At 34.0% G+C, this 10978-nt stretch overlaps 3 non-coding genes across 3 annotated transcripts; all 3 read right to left on the minus strand.

The window, feature by feature from the left end:
- Nucleotides 1–3277: 3277 nt before the first annotated feature.
- On the minus strand, nucleotides 3278–7239 carry LOC122320404. The gene has a single exon (XR_006245664.1). It is a non-coding gene; the product is annotated as a large subunit ribosomal RNA (ribosomal RNA).
- Nucleotides 7240–7677: 438 nt separating this feature from the next.
- Nucleotides 7678–7857, minus strand: LOC122320378. The gene has a single exon (XR_006245638.1). It is a non-coding gene; the product is annotated as a 5.8S ribosomal RNA (ribosomal RNA).
- A 601-nt stretch (nucleotides 7858–8458) lies between these two features.
- LOC122320389 lies at nucleotides 8459–10455 on the minus strand. The gene has a single exon (XR_006245649.1). It is a non-coding gene; the product is annotated as a small subunit ribosomal RNA (ribosomal RNA).
- Nucleotides 10456–10978: the final 523 nt, after the last annotated feature.

The following is a 10978-nucleotide window of genomic DNA, read 5'->3' on the forward strand; positions in this document are numbered from 1 at the left end:
CATATGTATATGGTTAATTTATTAATATTATTGACAAAATCATATGCATATCATATGTTTTGAACAATACTTGGGTCGGCAACCACTGCCTACCTATAATAGTTTTTGAACACCCTATCTAGATATCGGGTGTTTTCAGTACTAGATGAGCCCACACTGTGGCTTTTTCTCAATTTACTTAAGAGTTTATAGGTATATTTCATACTTTTTTATATACATATGTTATATTTCTTAATATAATTGATATTTATGCTGATTTTCATATGTATATGGTTAATTTATTAATATTATTGACAAAATCATATGCATATCATATGTTTTGAACAATACTTGGGTCGGCAACCACTGCCTACCTATAATAGTTTTTGAACACCCTATCTAGATATCGGGTGTTTTCAGTACTAGATGAGCCCACACTGTGGCTTTCTCTCAATTTACTTAAGAGTTTATAGGTATATTTCATACTTTTTTATATACATATGATATATTTCTTAATATAATTGATATTTATGCTGATTTTCATATGTATATGATTAATTTATTAATATTATTGACAAAATCATATGCATATCATATGTTTTAAACAATACTTGAGTCGGCAACCACTTATAGGTAGGTTTATAGGTATATTTCATACTTTTTATATACATATGATATATATTTCTTCATATAATTGATATTCATACTGATTTTCATATGTATATGGTAAATTTATTTATATTATTGATATCATATATATATATATATATATATCGGATATCATAATTTCATATATTTTGAAGAATACTTTGATCGGCAAAACTGCCTTGCCTACCTATAATGATTTTTAATGGAAAAAAAGTGTTTAGTGTGAGCACCAGCCGCGTTGGTTTAATTTAATTTTATCCCAGTAGCAATTCTTCGGGACAGTAGGAATTTGATTAATTTATTGATGAACATTACTAATTGATTAACAAGGCATTGAACTACACTTTAAAAGTTACAGTTACTCCCGCCATTCAATTGTGTATTTTAAAAAATCTTTTGTTAGTCAGGGTGACTTATATCGTAATAATAAATTAATTACCTATTTTAATAATATTATATCATAGTATAATATTATATGAACGATTCCGCAAATAATATGTATTATTTATAGATATATTAAATATAGGTTTTTTTTTTATTCATTACCGGTCACCAATCATCTATATGGCTATACATTCATTAACTATTATTATTAATGTGACGAGACTCTTGGTTACCGTAAAGAGGTTTATATATAGTTATCTCAAACATTACTTTGTTTCTTTTACTTTGACATGATCTTATATGCGTCACTAATAATATGACGGGACATTTGGCTACCGTAAAAGTGGATTCATAGTTAATCTCAAACATTACTTTGTTTCTTTTACTTTGACATGATCTTATATGCGTCACTAATAATATGACGGAATATTTGGCTACGGTAAAAGTGGATTCATAGTTAATCTCAAACATTACTTTGTTTCTTTTACTTTGACATGATCTTATATGCGTCACTAATAATATGACGGGACATTTGGCTACCGTAAAAGTGGATTCATAGTTAATCTCAAACATTACTTTGTTTCTTTTACTTTGACATGATCTTATATGCGTCACTAATAATATGACGGAACATTTGGCTACCGTAAAAGTGGATTCATAGTTAATCTCAAACATTACTTTGTTTCTTTTACTTTGACATGATCTTATATGCGTCACTAATAATATGACGGAACATTTGGCTACGGTAAAAGTGGATTCATAGTTAATCTCAAACATTACTTTGTTTCTTTTACTTTGACATGATCTTATATGCGTCACTAATAATATGACGGGACATTTGGCTACCGTAAAAGTGGATTCATAGTTAATCTCAAACATTACTTTGTTTCTTTTACTTTGACATGATCTTATATGCGTCACTAATAATATGACGGAATATTTGGCTACGGTAAAAGTGGATTCATAGTTAATCTCAAACATTACTTTGTTTCTTTTACTTTGACATGATCTTATATGCGTCACTAATAATATGACGGGACATTTGGCTACCGTAAAAGTGGATTCATAGTTAATCTCAAACATTACTTTGTTTCTTTTACTTTGACATGATCTTATATGCGTCACTAATAATATGACGGGACATTTGGCTACCGTAAAAGTGGATTCATAGTTAATCTCAAACATTACTTTGTTTCTTTTACTTTGACATGATCTTATATGCGTCACTAATAATATGACGGAACATTTGGCTACCGTAAAAGTGGATTCATAGTTAATCTCAAACATTACTTTGTTTCTTTTACTTTGACATGATCTTATATGCGTCACTAATAATATGACGGAACATTTGGCTACCGTAAAAGTGGATTCATAGTTAATCTCAAACATTACTTTGTTTCTTTTACTTTGACATGATCTTATATGCGTCACTAATAATATGACGGAACATTTGGCTACCGTAAAAGTGGATTCATAGTTAATCTCAAACATTACTTTGTTTCTTTTACTTTGACATGATCTTATATGCGTCACTAATATGACGGAACATTTGGCTACCGTAAAAGTGGATTCATAGTTAATCTCAAACATTACTTTGTTTCTTTTACTTTGACATGATCTTATATGCGTCACTAATAATATGACGGAATATTTGGCTACGGTAAAAGTGGATTCATAGTTAATCTCAAACATTACTTTGTTTCTTTTACTTTGACATGATCTTATATGCGTCACTAATAATATGACGGGACATTTGGCTACCGTAAAAGTGGATTCATAGTTAATCTCAAACATTACTTTGTTTCTTTTACTTTGACATGATCTTATATGCGTCACTAATAATATGACGGAACATTTGGCTACCGTAAAAGTGGATTCATAGTTAATCTCAAACATTACTTTGTTTCTTTTACTTTGACATGATCTTATATGCGTCACTAATAATATGACGGAACATTTGGCTACCGTAAAAGTGGATTCATAGTTAATCTCAAACATTACTTTGTTTCTTTTACTTTGACATGATCTTATATGCGTCACTAATAATATGACGGGACATTTGGCTACCGTAAAAGTGGATTCATAGTTAATCTCAAACATTACTTTGTTTCTTTTACTTTGACATGATCTTATATGCGTCACTAATAATATGACGAGTACTTTTTGGCTACCTTTTTCTTTGGATTCCCCAAAAATCCAAAATTATAATTATCAAAATAAATTTAATAATTATAATATTCTTTCCATTTCGTTATTTTATTAAATATCGAATCATCAAGCAAAGGATAAGCTTCAGTGGATCGCAGTATGGCAGCTGCTCAACCACTTACAACACCTTGCCTGTTACAAAAGTCGTTTACAATTGATTCTAGGCTTTGTCATTGTATTAAATAATGTTTTTATATGTAACTAGCGCGGCATCAGGTGATCGAAGATCCTCCCAATTTACTATGTTACAAATTACATTGGCATCACATCCATTGTCGTTTATAAAATGAATTATAAACTTTAAATGGTTTAGAAGCCATACAATGCAAATTGCCCCTTATTTATCATTGCAGTCCAGCACGGATACGACCTTAGAGGCGTTCAGGCATAATCCAACGGACGTAGCGTCATACCACTGTTCGCTCGAACAAGTATTGTGCCATTGGTCCGTACCTGCGGTTCCTCTCGTACTACGCAGGAATGCTGTCGCAACAACGTTTTGTCATTAGTAGGGTAAAACTAACCTGTCTCACGACGGTCTAAACCCAGCTCACGTTCCCTTGCATGGGTGAACAATCCAACGCTTGGTGAATTTTGCTTCACAATGATAGGAAGAGCCGACATCGAAGGATCAAAAAGCGACGTCGCTATGAACGCTTGGTCGCCACAAGCCAGTTATCCCTATGGTAACTTTTCTGACACCTCTTGTTAAAAACTCTTTAAACCAAAAGGATCGATAGGCCGAGCTTTTGCTGTCCCTGTGTGTACTGAACACCGAGATCAAGTCAGCATTTGCCCTTTTGCTCTATGTGTGGTTTCTGTCCGCACTGAGCTGGCCTTGGGACACCTCCGTTATTATTTGAGAGATGTACCGCCCCAGTCAAACTCCCTACCTGGCAATGTCCTTGAATTGGATCATACCTGAGTAATTGGAGTTATACCAAATTTTCAAATCAAAAATACATAAATGCATCGTTTTATTAAAGAATTTGTTTGCGATTATATAACAAACTCGTGATACTTTGATCAAGAAGCTTGCATCAAAACCCAATACCATAAGATATAATAAATATATCCGTATAATGGCTAGGAAATGATACACGTTCCATTTAATCAAGTAAGTAAGGAAACAATAAGAGTAGTGGTATTTCATTGGCGATATCAAACCGAAGCCTAATATCTCCCACTTATTCTACACCTCTTATGTCTCCTTACACTGCCAGATTAGAGTCAAGCTCAAAAGGGTCTTCTTTCCCCGCTAATTATTCCAAGCCCGTTCCCTTGGCTGTGGTTTCGCTAGATAGTAGATAGGGACAGTAGGAATCTCGTTAATCCATTCATGCGCGTCACTAATTAGATGACGAGGCATTTGGCTACCTTAAGAGAGTCATAGTTACTCCCGCCGTTGACCCGCGCTTACTTGAATTTCTTCACTTTGACATTCAGAGCACTGGGCAGAAATCACATTGTGTCAACACCCGCTAGGGCCATCACAATGCTTTGTTTTAATTAGACAGTCGGATTCCCCAAGTCCGTGCCAGTTCTGAATTGATTGTTAATTGATAATCGTTATAATTAATAAGAACTAATCGGTTTGAGCCAATTAGTATTCTTAAAAATTTTAGCAAGAAAGTTCCACAATTGGCTACGTAACTAAACTATCCGGGGAACAAGTAACCACCATAAATGATAGACACTCTATTTACCCAGAACGAGCACATAAACCATGTTATTGTTTCCCAATCAAGCCCGACTATCTCAATCTTCAGAGCCAATCCTTATCCCGAAGTTACGGATCTAATTTGCCGACTTCCCTTACCTACATTATTCTATCGACTAGAGACTCTTCACCTTGGAGACCAGCTGCGGATATTGGTACGGCCTGTTGAGAAGTTTGCGTGTCCCCACCATAAATTTTCAAGGTCCGAGGAGAAAATATCGACACAACAGTATATGTCATGCTCTTCTAGCCCATCTACCATATCTCTCTGCGAAAGACTTCCATGGTAGTACGGCTATAAAACAGAAAAGAAAACTCTTCCGATATCTCTCGACGGCTTCTTTATGGTCGTTCCTGTTGCCAGGATGAGCACGAGGCCCATATTTAATAACAAACGGATACTCAACAGGTTACGGAATTGGAACCGTATTCCCTTTCGTTCAAAATTATTCAAGTATATTATTTTTGGCTTGTATATATATTTATTTAGTCATTAGTTTTTTACTTGAAAATTTTCGGCTTTCGCCTTGAACTTAGGACCGACTAACTCGTGATCAACCACTGTTCACACGAAACCCTTCTCCACTTCAGTCCTCCAAGGTCTCATTCGATTATTTGCTACTACCACCAAGATCTGTACCAATGGCAGCTCCATGCAGGCTTACGCCAAACACTTCTACGCATACCATTGTACCTTCCTACTCACTAAAGTTTCAAAATTTATATTACAAGTAATATAAATCATCTACTTTAGCGGTAATGTATAGGTATACAACTTAAGCGCCATCCATTTTAAGGGCTAGTTGCTTCGGCAGGTGAGTTGTTACACACTCCTTAGCGGATTTCGACTTCCATGATCACCGTCCTGCTGTTTTAAGCAACCAACGCCTTTCATGGTATCTGCATGAGTTGTTAATTTGGGCACCGTAACATTACGTTTGGTTCATCCCACAGCGCCAGTTCTGCTTACCAAAAGTGGCCCACTGGGCACATTATATCATAACCTTAAACTTCATATCAAGAAAGTTAAGGTTCTTACCCATTTAAAGTTTGAGAATAGGTTAAGATCGTTTCGACCCTAAGGCCTCTAATCATTCGCTTTACCAGATAAGATTATTTTATATAATATTAAAATGCACCAGCTATCCTGAGGGAAACTTCGGAAGGAACCAGCTACTAGATGGTTCGATTGGTCTTTCGCCCCTATACTCAATTCTGACAATCGATTTGCACGTCAGAACTGTTTCGGTCTTCCATCAGGGTTTCCCCTGACTTCAACCTGATCAAGTATAGTTCACCATCTTTCGGGTCACAGCATATATGCTCAAGGTACGTTCCAGTTAGAGGCATAAATAATATAAATATCATTATACATAACTATATAGAACGCCCCGGGATTGTGTTAATTAACTATAAATAGTTAAAAAACTAATCCCATTATTAGTCAAGTTAATTACGCTATTAGGTTTATATCCCAATAACTTGCACATATGTTAGACTCCTTGGTCCGTGTTTCAAGACGGGTCCCGAAGGTATCCTGAATCTTTCGCATTGTTAATCATACAAGTGCATATAATAAACACAAAAATCATTGATAATTATGCCATTATATAATTCCGAAAAATTAACGCACTGTAATCATATAAATCTATCAGCACTTTATCAAATTAATGACATTTATTTTGTGTTAAAACGCAAGCATTTTAATTTAAATAAACTATAAGCCATATTTTATGATAAATTTTGTATGCTAATAGATTACAATGTCCTTATATGGAAAAAATGCACACTATTATCATAATATTGTTTAAATATTACAATTTTAATGATGAATTTTCCATAATGGATATTCAGGTTCATCGGGCTTAACCTCTAAGCAGTTTCACGTACTATTTAACTCTCTATTCAGAGTTCTTTTCAACTTTCCCTCACGGTACTTGTTTACTATCGGTCTCATGGTTATATTTAGTTTTAGATGGAGTTTACCACCCACTTAGTGCTGCACTATCAAGCAACACGACTCTTTGGAAACATCATCTAGTAATCATTAACGTTATACGGGCCTGGCACCCTCTATGGGTAAATGGCCTCATTTAAGAAGGACTTAAATCGTTAATTTCTCATACTAGAATATTGACGCTCCATACACTGCATCTCACATTTGCCATATAGACAAAGTGACTTAGTGCTGAACTGATTTCTTTTCGCTCGCCGCTACTAAGAAAATCCTAGTTAGTTTCTTTTCCTCCCCTAATTAATATGCTTAAATTCAGGGGGTAGTCCCATATGAGTTGAGGTTGTATATAACATTTTTTTTTTCAATATATTCTTTACATTTATATAATGGAGAAACATTTAATGAATTCGTATAAAAATTTTTTTCGTTAATTAGTTTTAATTTAGTTATGAGTTTTAAACGAATTTAACGAAGAACAATAACATTTACAAAAGATTTCAATTTTACTAAATCATTAATAAGAGACAATTCTAGATGAAAAATATTTCAAACATTTTTTATGCTAGACATTCCTCAGTATTATATGATTGAAAATGAAAATATTTTTCTTCGTTTTTCACAATCAAATTATTTATAATGTGAGATAATGTTTTCCATAGATATTTTAATATTATGAATAAAAATAATAATTATATTTAATTAAAATTTTTATCCAATAATATACCATATGCTTAGAAATTTGATTACCAAATTTCTAAACAACTTAATTAGCATAGTCTTACAACCCTCAACCATATGTAGTCCAAGCAGCACTAAAAAATTAATTAAAGTACCATAACAGCATGGACTGCGATATGCGTTCAAAATGTCGATGTTCATGTGTCCTGCAGTTCACACGATGACGCACAGTTTGCTGCGTTCTTCATCGACCCATGAGCCGAGTGATCCACCGCTTAGAGTTTTTATATTTATTATTTCAATTTGTCAAATATGAATTTATTGAAAGAAATTAAAAATACACCATTTTACTGGCATATATCAATTCCTTCAATAAATCTTTTTTTTTATACCTAAAACGAAATGCTGCGAAATGTCTTAGTTTTATATAAACAATATTATACCATTTATTACTTGGATAATTTACAATTTCATATAATTTTAATGTGATATAATATTGCGTTTTTTATATAAAACATTAACCTGAAGTAAACCAGGTACAACATTCAACATTTTAGGTTGTTGCATTAGCCAATGTATGCCCATAACTATGATGAACAATACATATTCGCAACGCGTGTATATTATGGTCCATATACACGCAAGTTTCATATTATAATATATAAACATAAATTTGTGAATATATTATAATACAATTTAATTTGCTTGATTATTATTCTTGTTTGCTTGATTTTATTTATAAAAAAATTTAATCCAAATTTTCATTGAACTTCTTTTTTTTATAAATATATAATTGTTTGGCAATTTTATCTTGTTATATTATAAAAATATATTTTATAATTAAAACAAGTTATTGTTGTTTACGGTAAAGATATTATATACAATAATGATCCTTCCGCAGGTTCACCTACGGAAACCTTGTTACGACTTTTACTTCCTCTAAATAATCAAGTTCGGTCAACTTTTGCGAAACAACCGTAACACGCAAGGCGTCACAGTGATCACGTCCGGAGACCTCACTAAATAATTCAATCGGTAGTAGCGACGGGCGGTGTGTACAAAGGGCAGGGACGTAATCAATGCGAGTTAATGACTCACACTTACTGGGAATTCCAAGTTCATGTGAACAGTTTCAGTTCACAATCCCAAGCATGAAAGTGGTTCAGCGGTTTACCCGGACCTCTCGGTCTAGGAAATACACGTTGATACTTTCATTGTAGCGCGCGTGCAGCCCAGGACATCTAAGGGCATCACAGACCTGTTATTGCTCAATCTCATTATTGCTAGACGCAATTTGTCCATTTAAGAAGCTAGTGTCCTTATAATGGGACAAACCAACAGGTACGGCTCCACTTACATAAACACATTCAAACACAATAAACATTTTACTGCCCACCATGAATGAAGGCTATATAAGCTTCAACACCATAATCCTGAAGATATCTATTTAATATATTTGAGTCTCGTTCGTTATCGGAATTAACCAGACAAATCACTCCACGAACTAAGAACGGCCATGCACCACCACCCATAGATTCGAGAAAGAGCTATCAATCTGTCTTACACACTTATGTTCGGACCTGGTAAGTTTTCCCGTGTTGAGTCAAATTAAGCCGCAGGCTCCACTCCTGGTGGTGCCCTTCCGTCAATTCCTTTAAGTTTCAGCTTTGCAACCATACTTCCCCCGGAGCCCAAAAGCTTTGGTTTCCCGGGAAGCGACTGAGAGAGCCATAAAAGTAGCTACACCCAATTGCTAGCTGGCATCGTTTATGGTTAGAACTAGGGCGGTATCTGATCGCCTTCGAACCTCTAACTTTCGTTCTTGATTAATGAAAACATCTTTGGCAAATGCTTTCGCTTAAGTTAGTCTTACGACGGTCCAAGAATTTCACCTCTCGCGTCGTAATACTAATGCCCCCAAACTGCTTCTATTAATCATTACCTCTTGATCTGAAAACCAATGAAAGCAGAACAGAGGTCTTATTTCATTATCCCATGCACAGAATATTCAGGCATTTGAAGCCTGCTTTAAGCACTCTAATTTGTTCAAAGTAATTGTACCGGCCCACAATAACACTCGTTTAAGAGCACTAATGCAGGTTTTTAAATAGGAGGAACATATGAAAAAATACAAGTACTTAATCACATATAAGAACTCCACCGGTAATACGCTTACATACATAAAGGTATAGTACTAACCACAAATGTAAGTTGTACTACCCGTATGAAGCACAAGTTCAACTACGAACGTTTTAACCGCAACAACTTTAATATACGCTATTGGAGCTGGAATTACCGCGGCTGCTGGCACCAGACTTGCCCTCCAATTGGTCCTTGTTAAAGGATTTAAAGTGTACTCATTCCAATTACAGGGCCTCGGATATGAGTCCTGTATTGTTATTTTTCGTCACTACCTCCCCGAGCTGGGAGTGGGTAATTTACGCGCCTGCTGCCTTCCTTAGATGTGGTAGCCGTTTCTCAGGCTCCCTCTCCGGAATCGAACCCTGATTCCCCGTTACCCGTTGCAACCATGGTAGTCCTAGATACTACCATCAAAAGTTGATAGGGCAGACATTTGAAAGATCTGTCGTCGGTACATGACCATACGATCTGCATGTTATCTAGAGTTCAACCAATATAACGATCTTGCGATCGCTTGGTTTTAGCCTAATAAAAGCACATGTCCCATAAAGGTTCATGTTTTAATTGCATGTATTAGCTCTAGAATTACCACAGTTATCCAAGTAACTGTTAACGATCTAAGGAACCATAACTGATATAATGAGCCTTTTGCGGTTTCACTTTTAATTCGTGTGTACTTAGACATGCATGGCTTAATCTTTGAGACAAGCATATAACTACTGGCAGGATCAACCAGAATAATGTTTTTCTTTACATATTTCATTCATATTTTCGAATAGAAATAATGCAATATAAATATTATAGATCTATTATTTTAATATTCTATTTTTTGAATTTGATTACGGCCAAAACTTGTATAGCATTCGTAATCCTTCTTTTATGTTTTGTTTTATACTTGTTTCGCCACTAATATAACAAGTTTTAGATGTTATAAGAATTATTCATTACATCATATATATAAATATACGTATGTATGTATAATTTTATAACATAATTTTTATTTAATATATATTTGCTACTATAATTTTATTATATGTACAATATTTTATTCTAAAATATCATTTTATTTCAACATACATAATTATTTATGTATCCACACATTTGCAATTTTTGTTTAATCAATATAAATATTGAATTAAATCATTTGTATTTTGATGTTAAATTTAAAATTTAACATTTTTCCATATAACTCTCGAATGATATATAATATAAAACCGAGCGCATATGAAAAATAAGTATTTATTTAATAATAATATTATTAA

This window comes from Drosophila ficusphila, unplaced genomic scaffold (assembly GCF_018152265.1).
Source record: "Drosophila ficusphila isolate 14025-0441.05 unplaced genomic scaffold, ASM1815226v1 contig_498, whole genome shotgun sequence".
NCBI lineage: Eukaryota > Metazoa > Arthropoda > Insecta > Diptera > Drosophilidae > Drosophila > Drosophila ficusphila.